The sequence below is a fragment of the Loxodonta africana genome, chromosome 6, assembly GCF_030014295.1.
Source record: "Loxodonta africana isolate mLoxAfr1 chromosome 6, mLoxAfr1.hap2, whole genome shotgun sequence".
NCBI lineage: Eukaryota > Metazoa > Chordata > Mammalia > Proboscidea > Elephantidae > Loxodonta > Loxodonta africana.
Genome location: NC_087347.1, coordinates 55896734 through 55914513, shown reverse-complemented (window position 1 = coordinate 55914513; position 17780 = coordinate 55896734). Strand labels below are relative to the sequence as shown.

Here is a 17780-nt window from a genome sequence, read left to right as displayed (position 1 = left end):
ACTGCCCCATAGAGTTTCCAAAGAGTGCCTGGTGGATTCAAACTGCCAACCTTTTTGGTTAGCAGTCATAGCACTTAACCACTATGCCACCAGGGTTTCTGTTTAAAGGATATTTTCCTTTTAGGGAGTATTCTAAGGGTGTTCCTGTGCCATTTATTTATTTAACATAGGTTTATTTTGCATTTACTATATATCAAGCGTTGAGTTAAGTTCTTTACATATAATCCTTACTAGTAACCCAGTTTTAAAGGTCAGGAAACTGAGGCTTAGAAATTAAATAAGTTGCTTAAGATCCTATAGCTAATAAGTAGTAGACCTAGCGTATAATACCAGGTAATTTAACTCTAACCACTCATGCCAAAGGTGAGTACACTAGCCTAGTGGGGGATAATGACATGAGCAGCTGTGTCAAACAATTATAAACAAAAAATATTCTTTAATGCAGATGTGCACAAATTGTTATGGAGACACATTATTTAATGGGATGAGAGGGGAAGAGAAAGAATGGAAAGGATGGTTAGGGAAGACTTCCTAGAGGAAGTGCCTCCAGGGCAGTGTCTTAAAAGATGTGTTAAAAGAAAGTAAAGGAAAGAAGACCATATTGACGGGTGAGACCAAGAAAAAAACCTGTTCTTGATTAGTTGACTGACTCATAGAGAGGAGGATGTTACTCTAGACAAAAGGGACAAAGAAGTGATTGGTTAGAGTGGTAGTTCCATAATATTCATTGAGCTGTTGAATGACAGCATGGACAAAGTCACCTAGTCAGGACACAACATGGCTTGGGAGAGGTGAGATGGGGAGGCTCCAAGCATGTCAGAGGGAGTGCCAGTGAGTCTGTAGATACCATGGACGGCTGGGAGCCAGATGGGAAAAGAGCAGCTGTTGTGATAGCTGAAATGTCTGGAGGTTGTTTTCAGAGAGTGGATTTGGAATTGAAGATTTCTGAGGTAGAGCACTTCCAGGTGATGAGAAGATCCTTGATGGAACTTTGAGAGTGTTGGCTGACATAAACAGGTTGTGAAGATCAATGGAGACAGGAGAATATCCCAACATTGTGAGGCTTAGTAGATTCTTTACAACTCTAAGACTCTGTAATTGAATTAATTACCTGGCTTTTCTGAGAATGAATGAGTTTGTAAAACGCTTTAGTATCATTATACAAAAGCTGATTGCCTAATTAAAAGTTGCTATTTTACTCAGCTTTTCACAAATACACTGCCAGAGTGTTAAACAATCAAAGCTTGTGATTTTAATAATACTACCCAATTAAGCATTTTGGTTTTGTGATATGTGGACAGTGTTTATTTATGACTCTAATACCCCATAACCTAGTGCAATGAAAGCATACAGGTCTATTTCATTGATATACATGCAATTGATCAAACTCATATACCTATTACCATAAGAAATAAAGGTTCTACCTAGGTTTAAGGATATAAGTAAGCAGTTCAGCTAGAAAACTCTGAAAGTCTTATTGGCCACCAGAGACATCATTGGTTTGTAAAAATCTTGAGAAGCTTCCACCATCCCATACACTCTCTCTTTATACACCTTCCTAGTATGTGAGGCACAGATAATAACTATCATAAAAAAAGACATTCACATTAAATTAAACAGAGCACATCTGAGCACTGCAGCATGTTTTTACCTTTCAACAACTGCCCTTGTGGAGGTCATGACGCCTTGTTTCACTCTACTATTCTTTTGTTCAAAACAGCAACAAAATCCCAACCAGAAATTCTGTTAAAAGAGGTCACTGCCAAATGTAATCATTACAGCTTGACATTTTGCCTTCTAATACAAACAGGTATTTTGAGTCAAGCTGAGAAGGCTAATTTTGATCCTCAGCAAAGGCAGTGTGACAGGATTGGAGAGTGTCTTTGACAGTTAAATTGATTGTGAACTGCTATCTGCTTCTACACTGTTCCAGGGCTTCTGAAAAAAAGATTGTTCTGGACTCTACCGAATCTTCACAATTTTCTGTATCGTCTGGGTGAAACTCAAAAAGACAGTCCTAAGGGACACAATCCCTACCCAGTTTCGACTTGGAGAGAGAACCGTCCACAGCCTGCCTCTCACAGGGAAAGGTCACACTGATCTCAACTCTATCATGTGAGAAAACCTTCTTTGCCTAAAAAAAAAAAAAAAAAAAAAAAAAGGTCTCCAGTTTCAACTTGTGGTGAGTTTTTATGGTTGAGTTACAAAGGGCTAAAGACTGAGGGGGAACATGAGAGGTTTAGAATGGAAATGCTGACTGCTGTCTGACTTGACTGGTGCTGACAAGCATCTACTCCACTTAAATCTCACTGAAGCAAACATGAAATCTCTCACCTCTGAGTTTCTTGTGGGGTTATCTAGAAGCAGACAAAAATAAGTGCTGACTTCACTGGAAATTACCTGATAAAAAGACCCTTACTAACATTCTGAAAATTTGATTTCCAGACTCTGATACCTCTCACTGACCATCAAAATGATGTATGCATTGCTGAACAATGTAACCTGTTAGAAAAAAAAAAAAAGAAAGAAACCTTTCCCCTTAACCGAATGACCACTTGGGAGGAAAACAGCACCTGCTCACACGTAGGTGCATCTCAAATAGTTTCCCAGTGTTTAAGAGGAAGCATCCAGTTCTGACCAGGGCACAGCAAAGGCCTCTACACATGACCTAGTATTCCCAAGTGTCTTCTGCCTTTAGACAACATTTCTTGGAAACTTGGAATAAAAAGCTGCCATTATTTTGCTCTTTCAGGAAATGATTCATGGTATTTCCAAAATCAACAGAATCTCTTTCATACGGCAGAATATTTGAATTCCCATAGCAGGAATCGCTCTTTGCAGACCGCCATAATCTTCTTGGTCATTAAGCTTACGTCTGTTATTCTTTCATTTGGAAGTGATTCAGGCACTTCGATCCCAAATACAACAAAGTAGAAATGCTTTCCCCAGTTAAAAAAAAAAAAAAAAAGATCAGCTCTCCCAGTGGTCCCCAAAGCAAACCCAGGGCCTGGTTCCGTCCTCCAGGAGAGTGTTTTCACGATGATGCAGATGAGACATGTGTGGGGTAGTGGAAAAATGAATGCTGGAGGTCAGCCTCATCAGATCTCAGCCTGGACCTCCTGTTTACTGACAACAGGACCCTGAGGTCTTCCCATAACTCCTCTAATCCTCGATTTCTCAATTATAAGAATTGTAACACCAGCCTGAGGAAGTTTACATGAGATCAAAAGACCTAATATTTGTAAAACAGATGTAGAAACCAAAATGTCAAGCAAGTATGATGTATGGACATCACTGTATATGTAATTACTTGGAAACTGGGCATGTTCTTTCATATTTAAGGGATAGGACCCTCTGTTTAGCAAGGAGCCAGATTCCTTTGTGATGGGCAAGGCTTTCCAGTGTAGACTCCTCTAAATGACTGGCAGGGTTGGTAATAGAATTTAGGCAGATGTCTCTGGTTGTTCAGTGAGGTTCCCCATATGGTGTTCTGGAGAAAAGTCAGGGCTGTTCTGAGGGCCCCTAAGTGCCCAGAAGCTTCAGAAATATCCTCTCCTATATATCTGTACCCTGATGGTTTGAATCCTCTCCTATATATCTGTACCCTGATGGTAGAAATTGAATTTCTGCTATTAGAGCTACAACATCTTCAGAGTGGTTGGGTCCCATTAGCAAAGAAGCAATGGAACTACTCATACAGCCATGGAATTGAGCTTAGCTGAGGGACCTGTTTTGCCTTTAGTTATGTTTCCTCACTAGGGGTACCCAATGTCTGGTCAATGCAGGGGTATGAGGACCTGGTCCTCTGGCCTTAACTAAGGATATTTCTGAAGGACCATTCAGCTCCAGAGCTTCCTGTGGGATTGTCTGAGGCCTTTGATTCAACGGCTTCATGGTTCAATTTCTCCCTGTCCAGTCCTGCTTACCTTACTTCCACATAGGTGGTATTCCTAGGAGCATACCTATGCAGAAAAAAGTTAACATAGTAGGCCTGAGACTGCTAGCCTTTGAAACACCTGCTTACATGATTGGCCCATAGCTGACGTTTGGGAACTTAGATTTCAGTAGGGTTCACAATATTCCCAGAACTATAAGAATGCTCACTGTGCCTAAACGGCTGGCAAAAACCATGTTTATGTTGAACACCTGTTTGCCTTCTGGGAGTCTAAAATTTTAATACATGCTAGGCAGAGGATACCTAAGTGACTAGCCACCAATAAAAACCTTGGGCATTAAGTATCAAATGAGAGTCCCTGGTAGGCAACATTTCACATATGTTGTAATACTCTTTGCTGGAGGAATTAGGCATGTCATGTGTAACCTCACTGGGAGGGACTCTTGGAATCTTGGACCTGGCTTCCTCCAGACTTTGTCCCATGCACGCTTTTCCCTGTACTTATTTTGCTTTGTATCCTTTTGCTGCAATTTATCACAACCATAAGTACGAATACATGCTCTTAGCAAGTTATCAAACTTGGGGTTGGAGTTGAGGATCCTTGGCATAACTCCCCAGAAAACTTCTTACTTGGAAATATCCATCTGAGAACACCCAACCTAGGTCACCCCTCTCCCAATCTCTAAGGCAAGACTATGTTTTCCTGCAGCTCTATGTCAGTTTATAGTACCACCATTCTTCAGTTATGTAATCTTGGACTCTCAAAATCAAAACTCTCCCATCCTACTGGCTGTCAAGTCCTTCCATATATACCTCTATAATATGTCCTGAATGTGTCCTCTATATTCTCACCACCATCATTGCTGTCAGTTAAGTCATTATTACTCTCCATCTGGAGAATTGCATCAATGTCCTAATTGTTCCCTTCCCAAGCATGCTGATACACAGTACTGCCAAGTTAATCTTCCTAATGTAAATCTTGGAATAAGAGAGTTTCCAGCTTTAAAAACAAAACAACTTCAGTTTTTGTTCCTTGCCTTCAGAGTAAGTTAAAATTTCTTTGCAAGGCATTCAGGCCTCAAGAACTGGGCTCAGCCACCATGCCAATCTTACTGCCTTCTACCCGTTGTAACATACCTTTTAGATATAGGAAACCTCACACTACTAACTGAACAAGCCTTGCGTTTTTACCTTATTTTTTCTGTTTATATTGTTTCTTCCTTATCAAGAGCTTCCTTACCCATCTCCTCTTATTAAAACTCTATCACTGCTTTCAACGCCTGACTCAAAAGCAGCCTCTTCCTAATTCTTCCCAATCCACCTCCTCAAGGTAAAATTAAAGTCCCCACTTCTCTCCTACAGTAAAACTAGATCTTTGTATCTCCCACCCCCGTTTGATTTATGCCTCAGAAAATAATGCAGTGCTTGCCCTCCTATCTCCTTTCAGCTGGATCCATGGATTTGGCTAAATTAGAACCAGAAGAAATTCTTGGGCAAGAGTTTTCATTCCTTATGGGGTAGTTTATAAGGTATGTGCTCTGAACTAGTGGTCTCCATGTGTTCTGGATTATGTACCCCTAAAAAATTTTGAACATACAGCTCCAACTTTTTACATATATGTTATATTGATATTTTATGTACATCATAGAACATGTACATAATAGTAATTTTCAAAGCATAAGATAAAAAGTAGATGTAGAAAGCACTTATATTTTAATCCAGTACCCCAGTGAATTCCCTTACACTGGGGTGTGCACACTACTGTCTTGGGAGCCCTGTTTTGGCTCTTAGTGCTCCCTGTGTTTAGTTTCCCATTTGTAACCACCTAGCTGTGAATCAAGTAAAGCCTTTATTCAGCTATGCTAAAAGCAAAGCTAGGAAATATTACCTTTTTTGTTCATGGCCAGGGAGTCCTTGGGGGTTTAAACAGTAAATGCACTCAGCAGGAGGTTTGTGTCCACCCAGGGGCACCTCGGAAGAAAGGGCTGGTGACCTACTTCTGAATAATCAGCCACTGAAAACCATATGGAACATGGCTACTCTGTCACACGTGGGGTCACCCTGAATTGGAATCAACTCAATGGAAACTGGTTTTTTTGGGGGGGGGTTCATGACCAGAGTGTAAAAGGTCATCTTTCTCAAAACCAAAAAAAAAAAAACCATTGCCATCAAGTCGATTCCGATGCATAGTGACCCTATAGGGTTTCCAAGGAGTGCCTGGTGGATTCAAACTGCCAACCTTTTAGTTAGCAGCCATAGCTCTTAACCACTATGCCACCAGGGTTTCCCATCTTTCTCAAAGGAAAGGTAAATTTTACAGACAGAGCAAGGTCCCTGGTGGTTTACCTGTCCCTCCCTAGCCAGAGACTGTCCAAAGGGAAATGGAGTCTTGTTTGTATTAAAGAGGGCAGCACATTCAGACACTACCTGAAGAGTTTTGTTATGGATGTTGTTGTTGCTGTTGGGTGGTTGTGTGTTTAAACCACAACCCTCTGATACGCTCTATGATTAGGAAGACTTTTCAAAGACTGGGCTGGGCTACAGGCTTGTTGAGGCACAATATTTCTCCCCAGTCATGACAGGAGGAGGCTTGGTCGCACAGTGGTTAGACTCTAAGCTGCAAATTGAAAGATCTGTGGTTTGAACCTACCAGCCAGTCCATGGGAGAAAGATGTGCAGTCTGCTTCCATAAAGATTTTTGGCCTTGGGAACCCTATGGAGCAGTTCTACTCTATTGTAAAGAGTTGTTATGAGTTGGAATTTGACTTGACTGCAATAGGTTTGGTAAGGTGTAGGTCATGACAGATCCAGCTTGGTAATGCAGAGCTTTTAAGTGGCAACGACCTTAAAAAATGTGATGCTTTCGGCTTAAGTCTGCTGTCACACAGACTCTGGAGTAATGAGCAGAAAAGCAGGAGTACATGAAATATGTAAAAGGGGGTGGCATAAAAATAACTATAGAAAGGTTTTTGGGAAGTATGGCCAAATGTAAATTATCATCAAGCGTAAACTTGAGAATATAACACAGAGTGAGGTTCACATACTTTAGACATATTATCAGGAGGGACCAGTCCCTGAAGAAGGACATGATGCTTGGTAAAGTAGAAGGTCAGCGAAAAAGAGGAAGACCCTCAATGAGATGGATCGACGCAGTGACTACAACAATGGGCTCAAACATAGCAATGATTATGAGGATAGTGCTGGACCAGGCAGTGTTTCGTTCTGTTGTACATGGGGTCGCTGTGAGTCAGAACCAACTCGATGGCACCTAACAACAACACAAACTTGAGAATATGCCACAGAGTGAAGCTCAGAAGAAAAGCATATTGCAAAAGAACATTTACACAACTTTGGATTAAATAAGATCTTTGAATTCGAATTACCTTCATTACCAAGGAAAGAGCCTAGAAAGACAGAAAATTGCTACTCTCTAAGAAGTCCTCAGGCTAATATTCTGGGTTATTTTTCCCACATAACTTTAATACAATTGCATTAAGAGTTGCATCGACCCTTTAACCCAATACTGAAGTCACTCCTGAGGTTCACCCTTCAGCCAAAGGTTAGACAGGCCCATAAAACGAACAGCAATACACGTGGCTCAACCATGTATACAAGACTAAAAACGCACACCAGCCCAGGGGCAAGGACAAAAAGGCAGGAGGGAACAGGAAAGACAGACAAATGGAAATGGGAAACCCAAGGATGAGAAGTGGAGAGTGTTGACATATTTCAGGGTTGGCAACCAATGTCACAAAACAGTATGTGTATCAACTGCTTAATCAGAAACTAATTTACTCTGTAAACCTTCATCTAAAGCTCAATTAAAAAAAAAAAAAAAAAGAGTTGCATCCCTTGAGACTCCTGCATCTGCAAATGGACTCTCTTCCTACTTCTGTAACACAGCTTATCAAACAAGCATTACTGGAAACTACCACAGTGAAAGTCATTAAACACATATAGATACCACAATGACTCCAAAAGGCAAGCTGAGCATCATTAATTGGCATTTCACACACATCCCACGCACCCCAGAAAAACACATGTAAAGATGGGCTGCAGTTCACACTGTGGTTCTGAGTGTAATGTTTCAGACTCTATCACCAGCCCACTACTCTTGTTGCCGTGCAGTCAATTCCAACTCACAGCGACCCTATAGGATGGAATAAAAACACCTCATAGGGTTGCCAAGAAGCGACTGGTGGATTCTAACTGCTGACCTTTTGATTAGCAACTGAGCTCTTAACCACTGTGCCACCAGGGCTCCAGCCCACTACTAACCGTAACCCGTTGCCCTTGAGTTGGTTCCGACTCCTAGCGACACTATACTAAAAAAATATATATATATGTATTTATTTTTTATTTTTTTATACTAGGAATGGATAATTCAGTCCTTGAAGATAACACATCTTTCCCTGGGAAAACTTCTTGTCAATGAAAGTCAAAATAAAGGGAACTTAATTTTTTTGTGCTCATGTATTCTACACCCCCCTGGTTCTCCAGGTCTAAGCCTTTGCCTTGTATACTACTCCATTTGTAAATGGCTCCAGGGAAGGTAGATGCAGATAAAGAGGTGGAGGAAATCCTGTCAAACTCTCCACCAGTCACTCCAGGTGCAAACTGTGAGGGTACAATTTGATGTTGTTGGGTTGTGATGTCCTTGCACATGCAAAGCTTGGGTGCACATAAGCAAATGTACATCTAGCTGTGTGGGTAATTAATATAGTTATATCTGCATTTTCTACAAGTATATGAGGAATTCAGAATGATATATAAGTCACATGTTATTTTATCCAATAGTTGGCATTTATGGAAATGCTACAGATATCTTGGAAGGCAACTAGTCAGTTAATACAGAAAAAGAGCCTAGAAGAAGCTATTTTTATAAGTCTCTCTAGGGTAGACTTAGAGTGTGTATTTTAAGGTCTTTCATTCTGTTGATCTTAGATCAAATAAGGGATGAAAAAAAGTAATTTAATCAATAGTTGATGGGCCAAGAAAAATGGCATACTAAAATTTATAGGTTTTTTCTCTAGGTACATGGAAATAGCAATATATAATATTTATAATTCAGACTAAGTGTCCAGATAAACATACTGTTTAGATGCAACAATTTTCTAATGGGACACAAAGCTTGCGAATAATACCAAGTAAGGGAACCTCAAGGAAAAATATAGATTGTAACTAAGAGATAAGACTTCAAATAAGAGATCAGCAAGAAAGGAATACTTCTTCTGACACCAAGGTAAATTTTAAAATAGGAGTCCTCGGCCAACCAATCAGGACTTTCCAGTGGCCCTTAAAGGTCTGCTCAGCTGATATGGAAGACATTTGCTGCTATCATGCTTTTATATTCACCCACTGCCCATCCCTGGTTCCCTGTCTCTATGCTTTGCTGAGAAGACATATAAATGGCCAATAAGGGAAGCAGAATAAGAGAATGAATAAAGAAAAGAGTAGAAATCAATGAGTTTGAAAACAGAAAAATAGTAAAAACAGACAAACAAATAAACTGGTTCTAACACAACCAACAAGGTAGTTAAATATCTAATATAATTAAGAACGACTGGAAGAAAGACCACATATATAAAATAACAAATGATGGAACCAAAAAAAAAAAAACCCTGTTGCCATGCAGTGGATTCCGGCTCACAGCGACCCTGTAGGACAAAGTAGAACAGCCTCATAGGGTTTCCAAAGAGCAGCTGGTGGATTTGAACTGTTGACCATTTGGTTAACAGCCAAATGCTCAACCACTGCGCCACCAGGGCCCCAACAAATGATAAAGCATAAATAATCACAAAATGAGGAAATTTACAAGATTCATAAGAGATGAGTTCGCACAAATATATGCACATACATTTAAAATTTTGGATAAAAGGGGAAATTTTTAGGAAAAATATTATTTACCAAAACTCAGTTCAAAAGAGATAGAAAATTTAAACAAACCAATTTCTGTCTAAGAAATTGAGAAAGTTGTCAAAATAGCACCAGGCCCAAACAGTTTCATATGAGAGTTTACCAAACCTTAAAAGAGTACATAATTCCAATACTATTTAAAGGTTTCAAAGAATAGGAAAAGAAGTGAAGCGGACATAGTACTGACAACACTTGACAAAATAATGCAAACAGAGAACTCTATCAACCATCTTTACTTATATATGTTGATAAGAAACCCTGAACATAGTAAAAGAACCTGACATTACAACTAAATGCAGTTTATTCCAGAAATACAAGAAAGTTTACAAAGTTAGAAAATATGTAATTAATTGTATTTACAGATCTAAATTTTTATGATCGTCTCTATAGATGTCAAAAAGACATTTGACAAAAGTCATCAATTATTCTTGATTATGACTAAAGAATCTATAAAATAAGAATAGATGAATACTTCTTTAATGTGAAGAAAAGGATCTCAGCCCATAGGCCAGCATCATGCTTAATCAGGAAATTCTAGAGGCATTCCCACTAAGGCTATGAATAAGACAAAGATGTCTATTATTGCTACTATAATTTAGCATTGTCCTGGAGGTAGTAGCCAACACAGAAGTATAAAAATGGGGAAGGAGGTGGTAAAACAATCATTATTTAGCTGATATAATTCCATGGAAAACCCAAGAAAATCATGACGACAACTATGATAAATAATAAGAGAATTCAGTGGGGTAATAGGGAGCAAAATTCACACAAGCCAATAGCTTTCATACAAACAACTAAAAGATAAAATGCTTACCAATAAACTAAAGAGAAGTGTGCAAGACTTCTATAGACGAAACTCTGAAACAATATTGAAGGACACAAAAGACTTAATTAAACAAATGGAAAAACATACTAAGTTCTTGGATGGGAAAATTCAATATCATAGAGATGTCAATATAGTGTTTAGTATATATTCATATATAGAGAAACTGAAAACAAAACAAATAAAATACATGAGAATGATAAATTCCAAATTTAGGACACTAGTTACCTCTTGGAAAAAGGAGGAGAATGAGGTTAAGAGTACTGAGAGTATTGGTAGTTTCCTAGTCTTAAACTTCATAGTGACTGCACGAGTGTTTGTGGCCTGCTTTAACTGGAAACATACAGGAAAGGGAATTCTGGGAAAAGTAGTTCAGTCTGGACGTGGTGGAAACGGTTAACTAGCTTTTGCTAACCAAACGGTTGGCAGTTTGCTACACACAGAGGTACCTCGAAGAAAGGCCTGGTGATCTACTTCCGAAAAAATCAGCCATTGAAAACTATATGGAGCACAGTTCTACTCTGACACCCATGGGGTCACCAGAAGTCAGAACGGGCTGAGAGCAACTGTTGGGCTTTTTCTCGTTTGTTTTTAGGTCAGTTGGCTAAGTTGACACATTATTAAGTCGTCATAAGCCATCATACCTGCATTCCAGTCAGTGGGAAGAAGGAAATGAAGAAGAGGGCACCCGTCTGCATTTAAGCACACTTCGTTAAGGGGTGCCTGACTTATCCGAACCCCTTGGGCTAAAACCTAGTCAGTTGACTACACTTAGGGAGGTGGGAAATGTCTTTATTCCAGTAATCATGTGCCCAGGAATTCTGTCCCAAGGGAAGGAGGAAGAGTGGATATTGGGAGAAATCTTCCAGTCTCTGTCGTAGTATACTTGGCTCTGCCTGGAAAGTCTTTTCTTCCTTCTTTGCTGGCAAACTCTAGTTCATCCTTACAGGCCTACCTCAATCATCATCTGTCCTGCAAAGCCTTCCCTGACCTTTTCCAAAAGCAGAATTAACTCCTTCACTCTTGGTTTTCCCATTGAGTTTTGTAAATCCCTCCATTGTTAGCAATTATTAAGTGCTTACCACACCCCAGGCCCTGATCTGGAAAATGGAGATTTAGCAGTGACCAAAAGAAAATCCCTTCGTTATTACAAAACTTATTCTAACATAATTACTTAGTATCCTTTGCACTCTAAGGCTGTCCCAAATTGAGACAGAAGAAGGGCAAGATTCATGGGAAATTCCAAGCATTATTATTCCTAACTAAAAAAAAAAAATCTGTTATCCAGGATTAAAATTAAATAATAGAGTAAGGCTTCAAAATTGTGTCATAGTCTTTCCTATTCATCTGAGAAGTAATACTCGTGATTTATAAATCGCAGTTTTTAAGTTTCTTTTTTACAGAATCAAGAACCTTGGAAGGACCTTGGAGATTATCTAATTAAACCACCTCAATGTAGATGACAAGTCTGAGTCTTGGATCTCTGAGGTTATTCTCTCACCACTAAATATCAGGTCAGTGCCAGGGCTAGGAGTAGAATCCAAAAATACTTATTCTTACACAGATGCCCTCAATATTTTGTATTTAAAAAAAAACAGTAAAAACATACAGAAGTTATGTTTACAAAATTAGTCCTTCTAAAAATTAGAGCACCAAATTCAGGTAAAAAAAAAACCCTGTTACAAGAATGAAGATACGTTGAGGTGGGGGTGTATGATAGTATTAAGGCTATTTTTTAGTTCCAACGTGTGTAAAAAAGAGATGTAAATAATTTGAACATAAACATTGTCTTGGTTATCTAGTGCTGCTGTAACAGAAATACTGTGGTATGGGTTTAACAAAGATAAATTTATTCTCTCACAGTCTAGTAGGCTACAAGTCCAAATTCAGGGTGTCATCTGTAGAGGAAGGCTTTCTCTGTCAGCTCTGGAGGAAGGCCCTTGTCATCAATCTTCTCTTGGTGTAGGAGCTTCTCTGTGCAGGAACCTCAGGTCCAAAGGATCCCCTCTGCTCCTGGCACTGCTTTCCTGGTGGTATGAGGTCCTCATGTCTCTCTGCTCACTTCTCTCTTTTATATCTCAAAAGAGATTGACTTAAGACACTATCTAACCTTGTAGATTTTACTAATATAACTGCCACTAATCCATCTCATTACATCATAGTGATAGGGTTTACAACACATAGGGAAATCCTATCAGATGAGAAAAATGGTAGACAATCATACAATACTGGGAATCATGACCTAGCCAAATTGACAGATATTTTTGAGGGACACAATTAAATCCATGACAAACATAGTAAACCAAAACCAAATCCTTTGCTGTGGAGTCGATTTCAACTCACAGCAACACTATAGGACAAAATAGAACTCCCCATAGGGTTTCCAAGGCTGTAATCTTTACAGAAACAACCAGCCACATCTCTTTCTCATGGAGGGGCTAGCGGATTTGAACCATTGACCTTTCAGTTAGCAGCTGAGCGCTTAACCACTGCACCACCAAACCTGTTGCAGTCAAGTGGATTCTGACTCATAGGGACCCTATAGGACGAAGTAGACCTGCCGCATAGGGCTTCCAAGGCTGTAAATCTTTACAGAAGCAGACTGCCACATCTTTCTCCCATAGAGCAACTGGCAGATTCAAAGCGCCGACGTTTTGGTTAGCAGCCTAGCGCTTTATCCAGTGCACCACTGCTTTTTATAAATATAGTAAGGAGTGGCAATATAGAGCATTAAAATATCAAGTTACATTTTAAGGGTGACAGACGACACTTCACGTCAAGGTCTATGCAAGTTTTTTTTTAATTTCATGGATTCTCCTAAAGGTCTACTTTACGTTAATTTGGGATCTCTAATAGTGAGTCCACACACGCATTCAGAAAATGAAAATCAGAGTTTTAATTGCAAACCAATATTAAAAAATACGGTTTTGAGCGGCCACTGAGTTCTAACACACATCCTCGCTCTTTGAACCTTCGCTCCCACGCACCAACAGATGCAGCCTGAAACACACGCCCCCATGTTCACCCCTACACGTTCAGCCGCTCGCTCACTGGCCTCTCCAAGCAGCTCTGACACATTTGTTCCACCTCCTTCATCTATGGGGAGATAGCGTGAAGGAGAAATGAAAGTCAGGAGCACAGATGCATGACGTGTGAATGTGTGTACACAAAGCCTGTGGAGAAAAGCTCTCAGTGAAGTCAGCATTATTAATTTATTTCAGAAAAAATAACATCCAGTACAATCAAAGAAAATGTAGCCAGGCCTTCAGGGCCAAATTTATGAGACTAGAAGTGAAAATGGTGATTCAAAGTCTAATCCAGAACCATTTTTGATTATAATACATCTGAACAAATACAATAAATTGCTGATTTATTGAGAAAAAGAAAACAGTGCTATTAAATCAACTCTGATAGTCCTAAGAAGAAAATGATAGTTTGTTGTCTTTGTTGTTTTTTCTGATGGTGCAGGAAGCCTCTAAATTTAACTCTTTAGGGGTTTCACAGTGGAGTTTGAAGTTTTTCTGACTCTATATTTAGATTAAAAAAAAACAAAAAACCTCGCCTCAAGTCGATTCCCACTCATAGTGACCCTATAGGACAGAGTAGAACTTCCGCATAGAGTTTCCAAGGAGCACCTGGTGGATTCGAACTGCTGACTTTTTGGTTAGCAGATGTAGCTCTTAAACACTACACCACCAGGGTTTCCATATTTAGCTTTGGGAGGATACAATTAAATTAAAAATCAGTTTTTAAAGTGCATGAATATGAAAAATCATCAATGCTGCTGCTAAAAATACACAAGCAGGAACTTGGCAAATCTAAAATAACTAAGTAAGATAGCTGTTATAAAGCCTCAGAATGCAGCTGTCCTTGACTGTATATTACTGTTACTGACAGGGCATATTCTTGTATTTTACATGGTAAATTATTTATGAAGAACTGTGAAGGTTCTGACAAGCAATACAATTATTAAAAAAAAGAAAAAAACAGGGTAGAAAGATGTACATTCTCTCCAATAATGAGCAGAAAGGGCTAACTCTAGGGGATGTTGTGGTAGTTCAGTGCTAAATTTCACCTTCCGTGCTGGGGACTTGGGTTCAATTCACGTCCAGTGCACCTCAAGTGCAGTCAAGTGTTATGGCTTTCGTGTCATGTTACGATGCTGAGTATGTTTCAACAAAACTTCCAGACTAAGATAGGCTAGGAAGAAAGGCCTGGCGATCTACTTCCAAAAATCAGCCAATGAAAACTCAATGGATCACAACCAATCCCATTCACAACCAATCATGGGGATGGTGCAGGACTGGGCAGCATTTGTTTGGCTGTACATGGGGTCATCATGCGTTGGGGGTTGGCAGCTAACAAGATTCTAGGGAGTGGGTGGGATTTCTTCTGCTTACAAGTGGCAGAAAATCTGACCACAACTAGCTTAATAGGAAATTTATTGGCTCATGTAACTAAAAAGTGCAAGCATAGATCCCTGGCATCAAGTTTAGTTGGATTCAGGCAAAACAACTCACCAGTACTTGGTTTCTTGCTCTTTTAACTCTGTCTTCAGTGTGGCTTCAGTCTCAAGCTCCATATGGTGATGAGATGGTGATGATGGCTCCAGTCCTTACATTCTTTTGTGCTCAAGACTAACAAGAAAGAGCAAGTCAGCTTCCATAGTAACTCAGAGTCTGGGAGTTGTGTCTTATGACTGATTGACCTGACTTGTCCCTGAGGCAATCCCTGTGTCTAAGGGAATGTGCCGACTCATGGCAACGCCATGGGTGTCAGAGTAGAACCATGATCCACAGAGTTTTTAATGGCTGATTTTTCAGAAGTAGATCTCCAGGCTTTCTTCTGAGGCACCTCTGGGTGGATTTGAATGCCAACATTTTGTTAGCAGCAGAGTGCATTAACTATTTGTACCATCCAGGGACTCCCATAGAACCATAAAGCAGCCAAAAAAAAAAAAAAAAAAAACGAAACCCATTGTGTTGAGTCAATTCCAATTCATGGCAACCCATGTGTTACAAAGCAGAACTGCTCCATTGGGTATTCTTGGCAACAGTCTTTACAGAAGCAGATCCCAAGGCCTTTCTTCTGCAGTGCCATTTTTGGGGGTTCAAACTGCTGTCCTTTAGGTTAATAGTTGAGTGCCAGCCATTGTTGCTGTTCTCTTGTGCTATCCACTTGATTCCTACTGAAGGTGATCCCATACATTACAGAGCAGAACTGCTCCATAGGGTTTTCTTGGCTGTAATCTTTATAGAAGTAGATCAGTAGGCCTTTTCTTCTACAGTGTTACTGGGTGGATTTGAACCTTTTGGTTACCAGCCTAGCAAAGACGATTTGCACCACCCATATACTCTCCCCTCAAAAAAAAGAGTACATGTAATATTGATGCGATCTGAATAAGGTCTATATCTGAGTTAATGGTATTGTAACAATGCCATGATTTTAACAATGTACTATGGTTGTATAAGATATAACCACACATCTTGTGAACCCACAGAAACTCTGTACTGTTTTTGCAACTTCTTGTAAGTTCTTAAACTATTTCAAAATAAAATGTTATAATAAAAAGCAGGACATATTTTAGATTTTTTTAATTTAATGATTTATAGAGGTAGAATAAGGGCAAGTGAAAGCAAGGGTTTGCTGGAAATCAGCCAGGTGGGCAATTTGTCTATGAGGATTCTGGTTTGGTTCAGTGAGATGATTCTGTGCGCCTCCACCCCCAATCTATACATGTGTGCCCATTCACATACATTTGAATGTAATTATATTCACCTATCTATTAGAATTTCCCTGTTGTCTTTCCAGCATTCACTTTTGTGGTAGTCATTTATCTTCCAGATTATCCTGTTTAGCGTTAGAAAAGATCTCTCAGGAAATCATCCTGCTTTTCCTACTGGTGGTCTGATCAGTTTCACTCTCTCCTTCCCTCCCCCATTCTTCTGTTTCATCTGCCTAACCCTTTTTGAAACCCTTACAGTTTTTGCTGTCATAAAATTCTAGTCTCCATTTCTGGTCGTTGTATTACCAGTGGTCTATTTCATATTCCATCATTCTCTTCTGCCTTATCATATATGACGAGATGAGAGGGCACAGGTTGAAACCTGACTCGGCATTAAATGCTGCCAAGCCAGCACAGGAGGCATCCCAGAGGTGCCCACAAACTCATTTTCACATTCCTAGGGCACATATGTCCTCCGGAGGGTGGAGGTGGAGAACAGCTCCAGAAAATCTGAGGGAAATAGGGCAAATAAATAGGGAGTTGGAGGAGGAAAGGAAAGGAGCAGTGAGAAGTTGTTCCTTTTATGAGAACATTATCCAGATCAGATCCTTTGATGATCATTCAGGGTAGGACAAAGAAAGAATGGGAAAAGTCAGGTGAATGAGAGACACAAAAAAAACTTCTTACAGCCAAAGACTCTATTCCCGTTTTGTTCTGAGGCTAGAGAGAAATGGTGGGCCAAGGATGCTAGACACAGTTCTGAGCTAGCCAGGAGAGGGAATAGAAAGAGCTCAACCGGTATGGTTGACTTGGAGGATCCAGTGTGTATAGTGGGAAACCTTGGCGTAGTAGCCAGAATTGCCTCTCAGAATACACGCTTCTGACCAGGATAGGATACCTTGGAGCTGATTTTGGTACAGGATAGGGGCAGCAATTTCTTGTCAGAAAGACGACAGATGGGTCAGGCAGAGCAGCCAAAAGAAAGATGATTTACTAACAAGACCCTATTAGAAGGGCCCAGAAGAGAAAGACTTGAGTGATAAGGGTTGGGCAAAATGCCTGGGGACCATCTTGGGTCCTTCACACTCACTCTGACATTCACGACTAGAAGAAGGCCATTTCCTCCTTCCAGGGAAGTGGCTAAGCACTAGGCTGCTACCTGAAAGATGGGAAGTTTGAACCCCCCAACCACTCCACAGGAGAAGGATGTGGCAATCTGCTTCCATAAATAAAGATTACAGCCTTGGAGATGATATGATCTTATACACAGAAAACCTCAAAGAATCCATAAGAAAACTACTGGAACTAATAGAAGATTTCAGCAAAGTATCAGAATACAAGACAAACATACAAAAATCAGTTGGATTCTTCTACACCAACAAAGAGAACTTTGAAGAAGAAATCACCAAATCAATACTATT

At 39.8% G+C, this 17780-nt stretch overlaps 1 protein-coding gene across 2 annotated transcripts in view; it reads left to right on the top strand.

Annotated features, from left to right (window-relative positions):
- NAB1 (NGFI-A binding protein 1) overlaps nucleotides 1–2526 on the top strand; it is a 90487-nt gene extending 87961 nt beyond the window's left edge. For both annotated transcript variants that reach the window (XR_002784539.2, XR_010322266.1), the window contains one exon: nucleotides 1934–2526. The gene's annotated coding sequence lies outside the window, so the exon portion shown is untranslated. The remainder of the gene's footprint in view (nucleotides 1–1933) is intronic.
- The last annotated feature ends 15254 nt before the right edge of the window (nucleotides 2527–17780 follow it).